The sequence below is a fragment of the Thrips palmi genome, unplaced genomic scaffold (assembly GCF_012932325.1).
Source record: "Thrips palmi isolate BJ-2018 unplaced genomic scaffold, TpBJ-2018v1 HiC_scaffold_18, whole genome shotgun sequence".
In the NCBI taxonomy this organism is placed as follows: Eukaryota; Metazoa; Arthropoda; class Insecta; order Thysanoptera; family Thripidae; genus Thrips; species Thrips palmi.
Window position 1 is genome coordinate 5,989,657 of NW_023144627.1, and position 15,773 is coordinate 6,005,429.

A 15,773-nucleotide genomic window follows, 5' to 3' on the forward strand; every position below is an offset into this window, starting at 1 on the left:
AAAACGGAATCAAAATTTAAAAAAACGGACCGATGAAGCAAGCCAGGAAATAGGCGATGGTGATTAGAATGGGCTAGACACCTCAAAGCCAGGCAACGGAGCTCGCTAACCTATTTACGATAGACGCCCCCATAAAATGGCCATCCCCAGGGCCGCCGGGGCCGCCAGGGCCAGGGCTGCCAACTTGCCGCCTCGCTCGGAACAATACTTGAAAAGTGAGAAATGTAAATCAGCGCCGCCCCGCCCCACCGCTCGGCCCTACATCGTGGTCCTCGGAGGCTCTGAGGGTGGCACCCCGCAGGACGATGCGCCGTCGATGTCCATAAAAACTAAAATCAGTTTTAAGTCCGCGCAGGTTTAGCGGGTTTTCGTGGACGAACCCGAACCGGGAGGTTGCTGAACCTGGCTGCCAAACCCCCACCCCCGGAACAGGACCCGGGGCGGCTAGACCGCCGCCGCCAACGGGGTATCAATGGAGTGGCAATCATTAATAATGACCCCGCTGGAGAATTTCCAGCTGGAGGGGCGACAAAGAACCGACCAACGAGTCTGGGGCGGCGGTCGGGCGGTACTCGCCGCCCCCAAGACAGCCAAGACACACAGCCATCTTTGTTTGTATCCATTAATTTGGAATCAGCAGCAGCGAGATACACACGTTGTCAGCAATTGCATACATCTGACGCCGCGACGCAGCGAATTACACACACACACACACACACACACACACACACACACACACACACACACACACACCACACTACACACACACACACACACACACACACAACGAGGGGCTGGAGGCAAGTTTGCAGTGGTGGGAAAAGGGTTGGGGCCGAGGCGGTGCCGAAGGAGGCGGAGGGAACCAAACGACGCGAAACCATAAATAAAGAAATAAGGGGGCCGTGGCCGGGTACTCCACAACATAACGATAAAGAGGATCGCTGTCTGGATTTGCGGGCGCCACGCCCCAGGTGGTACACTGCTCGCTACGTTTTCTTTTTTTTCCCCCTTTTTTGGCAACTTTTTCGTAGAGTTAAAAGTTTGCGGAAAGTGGGTCGAATTTCCTCGGCCGAAAGTAAAGCGAGGGCGGCGGTGTCTTGGCAGTGTGCTGAGTCGGGCGGGCCGCACGTCGGTGCTATGAAGGGTTGGAATCACAGTGGGGGCGGCGCGGCGGCGAGGCCCGGCCGGAGAATACAACAACTTGGCCGGTTAGGACGATGAGTGTGGCGCCGAAGACGGTGGGTGTCGTTAATGCTAATTACGCCCGTCTGCCGGTCTGTCTGTCTGTCTGTCAGTCCGTCTGTCTGTCTGTCCGACTGCCGCGCCCCACGAAATGACAGCAAGGGGCTGCGAAAGCGTGGCGAGAATAATCACGAGAATCCCGCTGCTGCTTCGCGCAATCAAAGGTCCAACCAAAGAAAGAAAAAAGAAACTGTGACGGATGACCTGAGGGAGACGCGAACCAGGTTTTTTCAGCCCGCTGGCAAGCACGCTACCGACTGCGCCACGGCGCCGTGCCCCGCAGCCTGGCGTGGCATCTTTCCCAGACACATCGGTGCTGAAAGGGTGAAACTTGCGAGGGGGATGCCAGTGCGTGTGTGTGGGTTGAGTACACGCACTCTGCTTGTTTTGCTGTGTACGGCTCCGAGTCCGCCCGGGCCATACTTTTGTTTACGTAAGCAATTCGCTCAGCTCTTAATGTATTCGAGACTTAGAGCCAAAGTCGGCCCACGACCACCCTACTCTGTATGCGCGCACCCCACCCCCTCGGCCCTGCCCCTCTCATTCCGATAAGTCATACAAATTTGTTTACAGTGGCGCCAACTGCATATTTGCAGAAATGATGCTGTGCCAGCGCGGCGACAACCAGTGACAATGTCTTCGTACTCCTCATAATATTAGAAACAGTGATATTGTTTTTACAAAAACATACTAATTTTGTAAATATTTGGATTATTTTAGAACAGCAAAAACTGAAAAAAAAAACTATTAAATTTTCGTTTTATCTGTAAAAAGGAAAGAACCTGCTGCGGTTTTCTTTCATTTTCCCTGCGGGCTGCGGCCGACCAATCAACGTGGCCGGCAAGTTGTGTCGAAGGCCGCGTTGATTAGAAGCAGCCAATCAGCGCCTGCAGTTTGTGGAAATTAATTCGCCGCTGCAAAACTTGGCTGCTGTGCTGCGCTACACCACCGCGTTCGCCGTACCGCCAACTACCGGCTTCGACTTGCCTTGCCGGTGGAAAGGTGGTTTCCAAACACCGCCAACTTTCCACTGCGCTTTTGGCAATCAGGCAACTGACCGGTTCGAAATGTATCGGCCGTTTTCTCAAAGTGTTTCCCTTGAGTTTCTCGCTGGGTTTCTCGCACGGCCCTGTCTTGAACCGCACCACTGTTAAGACGACCCGGACGACGGTAACGGGATTCCATTTCGCGTCGGGAAACGACACAGGAAGCGGTGGAACGACATGGGCAAAAACTTGAAAGTGGCTTTTCGGCGCGCAGGTGGCGTTCTGCTGTCGCTCCGTCTCTCTCGCACTCACGGGGCGTTCCGTGGGGGTGCGAGAGAGACGGAGCCGCTCGGCGGTGTCATGTGTGGAATCTCAGGGATCGTTAGAGGGGGTGGGAGGGGGAGCGCCAAAGCCCTGGGCTCCTTCTGTGACGCTGCCCTCCGATTCATATTCACAGGCATGCCCCAGCCGTGCATGGAGCGGTCTCCACGGTGTAAGGCGGGGCGGGGCGGGGCGGAGCGGAGCACGGCCCCAGAGTGTAATTGTTTGTGTGCCAAGCCGAGTTAATCGTACGTGTGCCGTGGTGTGCCTGCGCGCAAAGTACATACACCGCGAAAAACAGTGCCGGTACAGTGGAAGCAGACATAACTCTGAGACACTCGAATCAATCAGGGGAGGATACCATTGGATTCCTCGTTCGAAGGGCAATCCAGAGGTGCCACTACATGCCTGATTCGAGTTCGATTTGAGGACTCTGACTAAATTTCGTCGCGTGTCGACCGCCTAAACAAGTCCACCGCCGCGCATCGCTAAAACTGATGGCAACATAATGACGACAAACACTGGATGATTGGCCGGGCCTCGCTGCGCCACGCTACGCCAAACGATGTTGACGTTCGATCAAGACAGAGGTAGGTTTGCTCGTTGTTCCGGACCCCTTTCCAGCAGTAAAATCAACTTAATTTTCGGGCGGACGTCTGCAGAGGCCACGGGGCCAGTAAACAGGACCGAGGCCCAGGCAGCGGTCCGATCAGTCTTACTCGTCTTTCTCCTCCTTGGGGCCTGTTTGGCTTCATTTCCCAGCTGGGGCAAGGAAAACAGCCCTGCGAAAGACCAACACGCAAGTTTGATGAAGACACTGGCTGGCCAGGGCCAACAGAGGCACAATCGCACGTTCGTCAGAGTCACGGGCTTGTCCGTCACTAGCCCTTTTTTTGTCAGTGGTCATCGAGTCCTTCACTAGCCTTTTTTTCGTCAGTGGTTATCAAGTTCGTCACCATCCTTTTTTTCGTCGGTAGTCATTAATTCCATCACTTAACATTTTTTCGTCAGTGGTCATCAAGTTCGTCACTTACATTTTTTCGTCAGTGGTCATCAAGTCCATAACTAGCCCTTATTTTTCGTCAGTGGTCCAATACGTTCCCTTGACGAATTAGTTCGAGTGTTGCAGAAGCATTGAGCTGCATTGGGCTAGCAGCTCACGGTGGGCGAAGTACCGAAATTTCCTCCAGCACTTGTGTAACCGCGTCCGTCTGAGCCAAGGCTGCCACCCCTTGGCTGTGTCCGGGGCGGCATGCCCCCCGACGCAGCCCGGCAAGCAGCCCGGCACGCCACGGAGATGTTTGTTTTAATAATTGAGTATCAATTAGAGACCTCTGCATTGTCGGGGTGGCTTGTTCTTTAGCAACAATCGTAACTCAACAACACACAACAATGCAACCGCCAACAAAGGCGGATACTAATGAAACGATTCCCTAATTTCGCGTCCGGACGTGAGCCAATGAATTATGTACACTCAAGACTCCATTGTTTATCCGCAAGTTTTGAGTTCCTTCGAGGAGGTACCGGGGCCGGCGTTTCTGCAGAGATGGACCAGCACCAAACTCGGTTCCATCTACCCGTTCACAAAATTTGCAATCCTCAGGGTTGACGCAAAAAATATAACGTGATCCCAAAATGGTAAAATCGTCCTGCGCTCTGGTTAGCCCGACAATTAATTCAGGAGAAGGTCAAAAATGTCTGCTCTGATTCTGAGGCGTCTTGGCCACAGTGTGGGCAACACACGCTGCAAGACGGCCGGTCCGCCTGGCCAGGCCGTGCCGAGAGGGAGGGAGAGAGCGGTTTGTTGGGGCATTACTCATGGATGGCCTGTTTGCGCTGGCGAACCAACCAGCCAGCCAGCCAAGGTGCGTCCCAGACAAACCCTCTTAAACCCACCAATTCCTCTAACCTGTCTCGCCCTTCGCTTTTTCCGCGGAGACGACTAGAGCTAGCTGCCACACCGGCAAATGATGTAAATAATAAACTAGATTGTGGTCGCTGTTTGTTTCCGCCCCTCGCTTGTTTTTTTATTTCATTTTTCCCTCCGAAAATTTCGGTGTATTAATTAAAACATTAATCACGCCATTACACGCGGACAAATAGGCCGAAACATTGCCCTCATTGCACAGTGACCCGCTGCTGGGCTCTCTCTCTCTCTCTCTTTCTCCCCCCTCTTTCTCACTCACACACACTAATACACACACACACACACACACACACACACACACACACACACACGGCAGGGCAGCAATTGAACGGGCTTAAGTAGCAAAGCTGCGCGGCCAACACGCTGTAAACCGGACCAAAACAACAACACGCGCGCAAAACAACAACAGCAGCAGCAGCGGCGCGCTAACACCCACGCGGCCACCCACTGTCAACAGTCGATACAACTGCCGTTAATTTGAGCTTGTTTGGCCGGTCGGACCATTAGCAGACTGGCTGCCGGCAGCGCGATGGTGTCTCTTCGCGCCTGTAGGCTGAAACCAAGTTGTTCCCGTCGCTCTGCCTCTCTCGCACCTAAAGGAAACGCGAGGGAGACAGATCAACGCGGGGTAAACTAGGTCAGGGGCCGTCCAGAAGCCTCCTCAATTGATGCGAACCGGGTTGCAAACCACGGGACGCAACCTGAGGTTTAAGGATGGGGTAGAGTTCCTGACCTGCCACGTGGCTTTGTGCTAGCGCCGCTAGCGCGCCAAGAGTTGCGGCGGGAAACGCAATTTGCAGCGTTTCGCATACTTTGCTCGAGGAGCAAGAGAGACAGGGAGGGCGGGCCGCGCGCGGGAGGGACGGGGAGGGGGGCAACACGATCGCGGAGATTAAAGTCATCTTTCTTTTAGGTGACCCTTGTGATTAGCCCATTTTTCAAGGAGAAATTGTGTAAAAAGGACAAGAAAAAAGGGAAAGAATGAAATAAAACGAGCAGCAACAATGACCGACAAGTGCCCTTCCAAAACACATTGTAGGTTCTTATTGTCCCGGCGCACCCCAGCCAGCCAGCCAGGCAGCCAGCCAGGCAGCCAGGCAGGCAGCCAGCCTCCCCCGAGCACCTTGGCACCCAGAGCGGTCCGTGGCCACAAGGGCCACAGGGGCACTTTGGCCAATAACGTCTCGATCTTGTGTGCAGTGCAGCGCAGGCCCCTTCGTTAGACCCCGAGCGCCACAAGTCGGCCTCTCCGAGAGCCCCCGGAGAGCCACATGCAACAAAAACAACAAAAACAAGACAGAACGCCTCGGGGCAGCGCGGCTTGTTAGACAAGACAACTTGCACACTTTGGCCAGCAGTTTGGGCGTTTTTTGTTTTTTTCTTGGCGCGGGTCGGTTGCATCTCAAAGACTTTAATAGCCTTCCTGGAGGTAATTAACGGCATGTTTAACGCGCGAGCGCAATTTAAATTTCCCGCGGCAACGTGGCCCGCGGTGCCAACGACACCTTGACAAAAAAAATATTTTAAAAATGTCGAAATCACGAAAGCAACACAAGGCTTTGATGGTAAAGGAGGCCGGCGAGCGCCTGCGGCGTAGGCAACAGGCAAGCAGGAGACGCGCCTGCGGAGCGGGTGGCCTACCCGTCGGATCGCAGGCGCGGTGCCTTGACCAGGGCCATCATCTTGCCATAATCTCCCCCGCAGACGAGAGGGAGAGAAAGAGAAAGAGAGAGAAAGAGAGAGAGAGAGAGAGAGAGAGAGAGAGAGAAAGAGAAAGAGAGAAAGAGAGAGAGAGAGAGAGAGAGAGAGAGAGAGAGAGAGAGAGAGAGAGAGAGAAAGAGAGAGAGAGGAAAGAGAGAGAGAGAGAGAGAGAGAGAGAGAAAGAGAGAAAGAGAGAGAGAGAGAGAGAGAGAAAGAGAGAGAGAGAGAGAGAGAGAGAGAGAGAAAGAGAGAGAGAGGAAGAGAGAGAAACATCCCCCAAACAATAAAAATTCGCGCTCCACCACCACGGAGGAGACACAATGGCCCGTCCGGCGAGTGCGAGAGAGACGGAGCTGCTGGCAATGGCCCTTCGGGCGGGTGCGAGAGAGACGGGGCTGGTTGCAGACGCGGCCAGGCAGCGCCAAGAGGACAGGCCTAGCCCGGCCGCATAACTGCAGATATATGGGGTCGTCGGGCGGGGAGGGGGAGGGGGAGGGAGAGAGAAAGAGAGAGGCCGCAACAGGGCGTATGTATTCAAACCGCGGAACGGTGGAGAACATCAAGAAAGGGCCGAGTAGTTGCCGCAGAAATTATTTTCTTTTTCTCCTTATTTTTTTACGACGCGTCTCTTGCACGGAGAAGCACTTCGTGCCGGGAAACGGCACAGCAGTGTCCGAACAGGAGCCGTTGCAGTCAAGCAAGGTCGAATTTTTCCTCCACCGAAACCAAGTTTTTATTCCATTCTCAGCCGCTCGCTGCTACTCCGAGAAGGCGGCAGCGCACAGTGGGCCAGAAGACCGGTGGAGGCGGCCAAAACTCGAGACGCGTTTTGAGCTGCAGAGTCGCTGAACAGGACTTGAACCGAGCGTGTGACCCCACCAATGGATTCCTCGTCCGGAGAGCAATCCATTGGTGGGGTCACACGTTCGGTTTGAGTCCCATTTAGCGACTCTGGAGCTCAAAACGCGTCTGGAGTTTTGGCCGCCTCCACCGGTCTTCTGGCCCACCGTGCAGCCCCCAGGCAGCGCCCTCGCCTAGAAGATATAGAGCAGTTTACTTGCATACGAATCGAGTCAGTCAGCCGAACAATAAAAAACAACTTTGTCGCGCGGCCGTTAGATGGCGCTGCAGCGGAGGGCATTGTGTCAAATGTTTCTCTCCTTTCCCCGAAAAAGAAATACACCCTGCCGGATTTTATAGCCCATAATTCGCGGAGGCTTTCCATGCACAGTCACGTATAGAGCGGAAGCCGAGTTATGTAAAGGAAGAGAGAGAGAGAGAGAGAGAGAGAGAGAGAGAGAGAGAGAGAGAGAGAGAGAGAGAGGAAAGATAGAGGAAGTTGCACGAGGACTAACCAGCAGAAGGCAAGGGAGGTATCTCGGTAGGTAGGAGACAAGACAAGTAAACCGAAACGATCACTCCAAACTCCCGTTTTTCTTCATTTCTTCTTCCTTGCCCGGCCCACAGTAGGCCAGAAGACCGGTGGAGGCGGTCACAATCCCGGATACGTATTGAGCTCCAGAGTCGCTAAATGGGACTCGAACCAGACGTGTGACTCCACCGATGGATTCCTCGTTCGGAGAGCAATCCATTGGTGGGGGCCACACGTTCGTTCCTGGTCACTAGAGCTCGAAACCCACCCGCGGTTTTGATCGCCTCCACCAATCTTCTGGCCCACTGTGCGCGGCCTGGGTCTGGGCCCGCGGACCGGGACTCAAAGAATCCAGACCCCTCCCTCCCGCTGCACTCGCGACACCTTCCAGACGTCGCTACGAAGTGATACTTTGACTTATGCGGCGCTCGCGAATTCCTCATGTGTGCCGCAAAGTTTGGCAACTTGGCTTGCACGGTGCCGATGTGTCTCGCTATCCCCTCTCTGTAATAAACGGCGCAGCGCACATTGTCTCCAGCAAGTAGTCCCAGGTTCTCCAGCCCGTCCTCCAGGGCGCCCTACGTGTTTTGTTCCAGCGTTCCAGGGCCCCTCTGCTCGGTCCGAACTTTGCCTCCACACGCGTGAGGCACACTCTTAAAATAAAACTGATAATCGAAAAGAATAACTCCAGGAGCGTTGCCCGTGCCATTTATTCGCAGCGCGGCGGTCCGAGGAGCGAGAGAGAGAGAGAGAGAGAGAGAGAGAGAGAGAGAGAGAGAGAGAGAGAGAGAGAGAGAGAAGAGAGAGGTCTTGGAGGCGTGGGGCGCGAGGGGTGGGGGACTGGCTACACCGCGGCACTTCAATTTATTTTAGTGTTGTTGTTCAAACAAGTGGGGTGCGCGTGCACACAGCGAGAGAGAGAGAGAGATGGACGCGGCCTTCGCTATTGGCCCTCGAACAGGCCAATTTATGCTGTGAATAACGCCAGGGAACGCCAAGCAACGCAAGGCGGCGTGTTGACCCACCGGGCCTGGACGCCACCACCAGGCCCGCGGAATTGGCAACGCATTTTGACGCTGACTGTACTCAAATGGAAACGCATTTTGACGCAGGCTGCTCAGAAAGAGCTCGAATGGCGCTTGTGATGGCATCTTTGCACTCCCAGTTCAAAGGGCAGTCCATTGGTGGTCTTCACGTGTTTGATTCGAGTCGTTCTTGAGGGCTGCTAGGCTGCAAACCCGTCACAGTGGGCCAGAAGACTACTGGAGGCGGACAAAACTCTTGACGCGTTTTGAGCTCCAGAGGTCGCTAAACAGACCTCAGACCGCGCGTGTGACCCCACCAATGGATTCCTCGTTCAGAGAGCGATCCATTGGTGGGGTCACACGTGCGGGTCAAGTCCCATTTAGCGACTCTGGAGCTCAAAAGGCGTCCAGAGTTTTGTCCGCCTCCACCGGTCTTCTGGCCCACCGTGCGCGTCCAGAGTTACGGCTTGGCCCCGCTGTGGACACAGCGTCCACGTCGCCTAACTCACGTTGCTTGATGCGACCGGGACCACGCCCCGGAGACCACCAGAGTGAAAAATCACCCGAACGCACACTCGGTTGCCGCCAAGTGACGGCAGCGCCTCGATCAACACGGTCGACACTCGGCGCGAATTCGAATGAGTGTTTGGTGACGGGAAACGCAATTTAAGCAGCCGTGAGGTGCGAGGCACTGAACGCCCCACCGCGGAGTCTCGCAATGAATGATAAGAAGTTAAAACGCAGTGCTGCATCCCCGCGACATGACACACACACAACACACACACACACACACACACACACACACACACAGAGGCACACATGCCGCGACGCCGCAGCCGCCACAGCATTATGCGAAAAATATGGAAATAATATGGCCTAAGCAAAACACGGTGGCTGTGCCGGGCCCCGCATATGAAATATGTGATAAGCGAGAGGCGCTGCCACACACACACACACACACACACACACACACACACACACACGTAGGGCGGCCCTTTCGATACCGCCAAACTACCGCCTCCAAGTAATGACAGACGAGAATGCGCGAAACGGCGCTCTCTCTCTCCTCTTCGCCAGTCTCTTTCTATCTCTACCTTCCTTTTCTTCTTTTAAAACGCGAAACTTGGTTCTTAAAATGCGGCCCTTGTTTGAATTTTGACCCGTGGCGGGTTGGGCCGTTCGCGCGACCGCATTTACCGCGGCGCGTTATTTTTATTATTATTGTTATGATTGTGGCACTTTATTCCAGGTGACAAGTGCTCGCGGCCAGGCAGCGCGAGCTAAGCCCCTTCAGTGTCGTCGGCGCCGTGGGCCCCGTCGGCCCGCGGGGCCCCGCCTTGCCGCGCGCGGCCGCGACGCCACGCGTCCTCAACTCGAAATGAAAAGTATGAAAAGAAGGCAATTCCGATGGGGCCGCCAAGCCGGCGCGATGCCGGACGCTTTTTTCGCGCCGTTTTTAAATATATTTTTGCGGCCGTCGGGCGTCAAATAACTCACGGCACCCGCTTCGCGGCCTTCACGGCGCAAGTTTTCAGCCGGGCGCGAAATTCCAGGTTTTTAAATCGGGGACTTTCTGCGGGCGATGGACTGCTGCACGAATTTCGGGACCTCATTTTTTTTAAAGGCCGAGGCTTAAGGCTTGTCCCCACCCTTCCATAAGGGCTAACGACGAAAAATGTCAAACTACTTGTTTTCGTATACGAAGCAGATCGGTGCTCCTCAACACACTCAGCACGCAGCAGCAGCCCATTCCAGCGAGGGGAGCCGGGCAGGCAGCCAGGCAGGCCAGGTGGCGGCGGTATCAGCCGATAATGGGGTCTTGATGTGGCTTGCAATAAGGTGGCGATGGGGTGCCTTCGAAGGGCTTTTGTTTATGCCGGGCGAGGGCACTGGGGGCGGCACTGGGGGCGGCGCCAAGGGCGTAGGGCTGCAGGCACGCCGGCTAGATGACCCCGAGGGAGGGGAGCCGAGGTGCCTGCCCCGCATGCCGTCAGACAAAAGCAAGCCTGACTCCCACGAGAAGGTTTCCGTATTTAAAACAAGCTGTGATGTTCATAATGATCTAGTGCATGTTGGGAAGAGTTGGTATTTTGGTTGGACAGAGTTGGTACTTTGGTTGGACAGAGTTGGTACTTTGCCTGGACAGAGTTGGCACTTTGGTACCCTTATTTTTAAGATTTGTCTTCATGCGTGTGATACTTGAGGAAACAACTGGTTTATCCTTCTAACACGAAGTCCGTATTCAATTAGGTGCACTGGTAAGACTAAAGCGTAACTCTATCCTTGAGTCAAACATAAAGTTACGCTTGAAGGCGTTACGCTTGAAATCAAGCATAGGCTAGAAATTCCCCTATGCATTAAGATAGGGAAAATCTTGGCAGATGAGCCTGTTACGCTTGATTTCAAGCGTAAACTGATTACGCTTGAAAACAGTGGGTAGTACTACGCTTTAGTTTTACCAGTGTGTCCTGTAGAACTCAAAACTTTCCTGCCCGTCCGCGACTCAGTCCGCCCCGCAGCCTTAGCCAGGGCCCTAGCCTCTCGCCGGGGACCGGACCGCCTGGGCCGTCAAGCAAAGGGTGCGTAATCGGCAATATCCCAAATTAGCTCCGAGAAGCAGAGAGGCAGCGCAGATAAACAAAAGCAAAGGGCGTAATAACATTTTAGTAAATTAAAGATAACAGATGAGTTAATGCGACTTGGCGAGCGCCGGAAATAATAGGCATGTTTATGCTTTATCTCGCAGCCAAAGTTTCCCCGTGAAAACAAGAAACAGTGGAGCAGGACGCGAAAAAAGGGAATCGTTTAATGGGCCGAGAGTGTCACACCGCGGTGGCCGCCGGAATAATTGACAATTTACACAATCCTCGGACGCAAACGAGTCCTTTTTCAGCCCCGAAATAATTAGCCGGGTTTCCGGAGGACGGTTTGCGTTCGCTGCGGTTGGAAATTCTGGAAATTGTTCAGGTGGAAAGTTTCCGAAACGCGCAAAGATACCAGAAGGAGCGTTGCGCAGGCGCCACTCACACCCTCTCTCTTTCGCACACACGAGGCTAAACGGTCGTGCGCGCGCGTAGACAAAACGAGGGATATTGAACGGCTGCGAGGGCGGGACCGGAAAAAAAGGGAATAGAATAAAGGAGGCACGAAGATGTTGCTCTGCTTGGAAATCAAAGTCACACGCGCAAAGTCAGAGCGCGGAAGGGGAAAGAAGGGATGAAAAAAAAAGGACCTCAGCGGTTTCTCCCTGCCTCGACTTTGCTTGCTCCCCCTCCTCCAAATCCCACCCTCATTGGACCATTTTTATTCCGCTGCCAATCATTCGTCGTGTTTATCCAAGTGTGTATTTATTGTTGAGACGGAATTGTCAACAACTTTTAGCCATCCGTAATATTGCAGCCGTCTTCATAAATGTTTCTTTTTCTTTTGTTTGGCGGCACGTTAATTTGCATGCCTCCTTTCTTTCTTCTTCTCTTCACTTTTTCTGGCTCTGTTCTGATTTTTGGCTCATCGGTGGGGAAGACGAGGAACCACTGCAGGACAGGCGGGAATAAAACATGCTCGTCAAGTGCACAATTAAGGAGACACGGCGCCGGGATTACCTCCCAGGACCTCCAGGCCGCATTACGCGGGGGTCATCAGTCCGACGAGGAGGCAAGCAGAAGGAGGTCATCAGTCGCCGAGTAAGGGGCTGTTCATAAAATACGTCACGCGTTTTAGGGGGGTTGGGGGTATCGGCTAGGTGTGATGAGTTGTGACGCTGAGGGGGGTAGGGGTGTTGGGTCTTGTGACGTATTTTTAAAAATACCCGTTTAATACGACATTTTTGGGTGGGTAAGCAATGAAAACGCCCTCCCGCGAAGTTAATTAATTGTCTTTTAACTTACTAAAGCGTTTATTTTACTCGATAGTGTAAAGACTTAGAGAAATGAAATTAACTGATGTATTTTGCGCGATTTCTCGCTCATGCTTAAAAAAATACGTCACAAGTGGGTGGAGGGGAGGGAGGGTTAGCCGAATGTGACGAAGTTGTGATGAGGGAGGGGTGGGGGGTCAAAAATGACCCAAGAACGCGTGACATATTTTATGAACAGCCCCTAAAACAAGAAGAGTAAGGTAAATTCCTCTTTTTTTTAAACTAAAAAAAAACGCGTCTTGAGGATGCGCTGCAGGGCGGCGATCGGGCAATGCGACGTGACAAAGCACGGGCCATAAGCAACGGCAACGCCTCTCCCTAGTCACACCTATGCGCGTGCCGAGCCACGGGGCGGCCTCGGGGAAAAGATGATCCATCCATTGTGGAGGGGAGGCAGGGGAGAGGCCTGGCCTGCCCGGCCCGAGAGGGGATAAGATGAGGTAATCCACTCCTCGGTCGGAATATCTTAATTGGGTTAGGCTGGCTCAAGGGGCGACCAACCTCCAGACTACATTCTGCGACACCAGCAGACAAGCTGATAACCCCCCGTACCTCAAAACACTCTCCCCGCCCCCTTTCGGGATGATATTGGGGCCCGCATTAGTTACAGTTACGGCCACGCCCCGTCCCGGAGACCGAAGATTGGCCTCCGATAACACTTTGAGCATTTTAACATTTTAAAAGGCAGCCAAAACACTTGGAACTTCGTTTCAAACTAAAAATTACAACTGAGCTGTGATTGCCATGACCGCAGATTCAGATTTTAAAATGTTGGATTTCGAGGCTTTTTTTTTTTGCGGTGCTGCTTGGCGTTGGGTTCGGCAATGAGACGCGGCGAAAGAGACGCGCTCCTCAAAGCGGTGTTGTGTGAAAGGGCCCCCATCTGCATGCTAATGCCGGGCCGCTAAAGACCGCGCTCTCAGTATTGTTTTCCCATTTTGTAGCCGACGATCATCGCCGCCCCGCCGAAGCAGGACCAGGTCAGCCGGGGAGCTTCGCGGAGCCTCGCGGAGATCGTGGGGGAGGCGACGGAGAACTGCAAACACGGCCAGAACCGCGCGGCTGGTAACAAAGAACTGGAATTGCAGGGAGAGTCCGTGGCGCCACGCAGTGGGCCAGAAGACCGGTGGAGGCGGTCAAAACTCCAGACGCGTTTTGAGCTCCAGAGTCACTAAACAGACCTCGAACCGAACGTGTGACCCCACCAATGGATTGCTCTCCGAACGAGGAATCCATTGGTGGGGTCACACGTTCCATTCGAGTTTCATTTGGCGACTCTGAAGCTCAAAACGCGTCTAGAGTTTTGGCCACCTCCGACCACTGTGCGCCAGACGAAACGTCCACTTGCCAACCTTGCTTCGCGAAATAAAAACGACGCGTGAAAATTTGGTGGTGAATTTGGGTGCGTGCGACATTGGGTCCACCTGCAAGCAAAACCCGGCATGGTGGTAATGGTCCTCATCGCGGAGATGGCGGCCCGTTATTATTGCAGGGGGCTGTCCCGCGGTCTGGCTGCCTGAGTGCGGGGACCGTCCCGGCAGGCCCGGCAGGCCCGGACGCCGAGTCCGTGACAGCGGGCCGCTTAGTATGCAGGCCCACCCCGACGGCCGCCGCCCCGACGGCCCGCCGCCGGTTGATCCGGACGCCTATATCTCAACCCTTATCGGCCGCGACGCGCGTGACGCCGCGGCCGGCCGCGCATTTCCACACCCTCAGCGTCTCAGCACCGCCAGCGCGCCGCCAGCGCCGGACGGGGATCGAACAGCAAAGCAACAACCGGTGCTGACAGTCGCCGCACAGTGGGGCAGAAGGACGGTGGAGGCGGCCAAAATTCTAGACGTGATTTGAGCTCCAGAGTCGCTAAATGGGACTCGAAGCGAACGTGTGACCCCACCAATGGGCTGCTCTCCGAACGAGAAATCCATTGGTGGGGTCACACTTCCGTCCGAGTCCCGTTTAGCGACTCTGGAGCTCAAAACGCGTCTGGAGTTTCGGCCGCCTCCACAGGTCTTCTGGCCCACTGTGCACCAACTCGCGAAGATCCCCGCAGAAACTCTCATCATGACTTTCCTCTTTGTTTTTTTTTTTTTGCACTGCACACGGAAAGTAAAGAAGGCACCCCCGGCGGCGACGCGCGACCGCACTGTGTATTCCGGAGGAGTCTTATCACCAAAGCGTTTCCACAATTGTTTTCAAATCGCGGCGTCCTGGCGGCGCCGCACGTGTGCCTCAGTGTGTGTGTGTGTGTGTGTGTGTGAGTGTGTGAGTGTGTGCGGGGCTGCATACCAAAGGGCGTAGCGCGGTTGGCAATATGCTTGTGTAAATACCCAATATTGCTGCTCTTACACTGCACACGGCAAGGCGCGGAGCGGTCGGAGCGGTTGGGAAGGGCACACCGGCGGCGTATCGCCACCCAGGGATCGAGGGAAGCCCCTTGTAGCCTTGTCTGCAATCCGGCCAAGATCGTAACAAGGACCATAGCGCATAGCGGGCCATGGCGCGGGGCACAGCAGGGGCGGCGCAACCTGTTAGCTAATCCAGGGCTAATGTAGCTTAATGGAATTTTGTGTGTGTGTGTGTGTGTGTGTGTGTGTGTGTGTGTGTGTGTGTGTGTGTGTGTGTGTGTGTGTGTGTGTGTGTGTGTGTGTGTGTGGAGAGAGGTTTTGCTACCTTGGCCCCTCGCGGCACCCCTTCGGGCACCCCTTCGGGCCTCTGGCGGTCAGAGGACTACTAGTCCTGCCCTCACGTACGGGACATCGCGACGACGACCGTCTCATACCGGTACAAGAGAGTGCGGTCGGCGCCCGCAGGGGAGAGGCAGTGGAAGGGGAGCGCTTGGCGGCGGGCCAAGACACCCCAGCCAGCATGGCGCGCAACGCCAGGGCACCCGCCGGGCCAGGGCCGCACAGTGGGCCGGAAGACCGGTGGAGGCGGACAAAACTCTGGACGCGTGCAGAGCTCCAGAGTCGCTAAGCAGGACTCGAACCGAACGTGTGACCCCACCAATGGATTCCTCGTTCGGAGAGCAATCCATTGGTGGGGTCAGACGTTCGGTTAGAGTACCATTTCGCGACTCTTGAGCTCAAAACGCGTCGAGAGTTTTGTCCGCCTCCACCGGCCCACTGTACGCCGCCAAACGCCCCGGGGCCAAAATCTCTCGCGTACAGTCGCGTGAAAAAAGGATAAGTCGGGGCCGTAGTGGCCCATTGTGGCCAGCCGCCATCTTGAAAACAAAAAAGAAAACTTGCCTGAAACTCACTGATTCCGACATCATGTGACGTCA

At 54.6% G+C, this 15,773-nt stretch overlaps 1 protein-coding gene across 1 annotated transcript in view; it reads right to left on the reverse strand.

Annotated features, from left to right (window-relative positions):
* LOC117644649 (forkhead box protein P1) overlaps positions 1 to 15,773 on the reverse strand; it is a 68,929-nt gene that overhangs the window by 25,301 nt on the left and 27,855 nt on the right. The window lies entirely within an intron of this gene.